Source organism: Cariama cristata, unplaced genomic scaffold (assembly GCF_000690535.1).
Source record: "Cariama cristata isolate BGI_N322 unplaced genomic scaffold, ASM69053v1 scaffold28069, whole genome shotgun sequence".
NCBI lineage: Eukaryota > Metazoa > Chordata > Aves > Cariamiformes > Cariamidae > Cariama > Cariama cristata.
In genome coordinates, this window is record NW_009634491.1 from 1 (window position 1) to 857 (window position 857).

The following is an 857-nucleotide window of genomic DNA, read 5'->3' on the forward strand; positions in this document are numbered from 1 at the left end:
ATGGGGGCTCCCCATGAGGCAGGGGAGGTAGGTGAAGATGGGGTTCACTAAGGGTGCCCCATAACCCAGGGGGTGTCGCTGCCTCTCTGCCCTGACTTTGGACCCACAGAGGCCCCATCCGTGGGGACAGGCAGAGCCGCGGGGCTCAGCCTCCTCGATGGGGTCGTGCTTTTTCCTTCCAGAGCCTGCGCCGAGGTGGATGCACGGGGCCCAGTGCCATGGAAGGGTTCAAGGGAGTCAAGTCTCTTGTTCCCGTGGGGTTTATGACACTTACAGCACTGTGGCTGTAAATGCAGCGTCTCTCAAACAGGCCTGGAGATCTGCTGCTCCAGGCGGGTAAAGGGATGCCTGGAAGCCCCAGAGGAGTGGGGGCGGTGGGAGCTGGAACTGTGGGTCAACTCAGAGAGGTCTCTGCTCCCAAACCTCCTCTGACTCCCCAGTTTTTTCTGTGCTACTGTCGTGCGGGGTTTAGGATTACAGCAAACGGCAGAAGGCAGAAGCAGAGGGAAGGAAACCTCCAGCCCGCAGGTTGACTTTGCCACCGCTCACTGGTGAGGACAAGAAGAAGAAAGGGGAGAAGAACGAGCCAGGCTGGGAGAGATTCCCTTGTACACAGCCCTGCTGCCCCTGCCCGCTGGTGCCACTTTTGCATTAACCCAGTGCTTTCTGCTGGGAGACGTTCAGCAAAAGCCACAAAAAGAAAATTACCCAAGGGGAAACACTGAGAATAAAGAGGGAGAACTAGAAAAGGCCAGGGAGCGCTTTGTAGGCTCAGCTCCTGGGCTGTAACTGCGAGCGGCTTTTGCCGGGGCTGCAGAAGGTTCGAATTCAGTCTCTCAATCGTTCTTTATATTTTC

At 56.9% G+C, this 857-nt stretch overlaps 1 protein-coding gene across 1 annotated transcript in view; it reads left to right on the forward strand.

The window, feature by feature from the left end:
• Positions 1-493: 493 nt before the first annotated feature.
• The window catches only part of LOC104167056 (chromosome unknown open reading frame, human C20orf96), a gene marked incomplete at its 3' end in the record, with an annotated part of 7,315 nt that continues 6,951 nt past the window's right edge, over positions 494-857 (forward strand). Inside the window, 1 exon segment of the mRNA XM_009707179.1 lies at positions 494-590.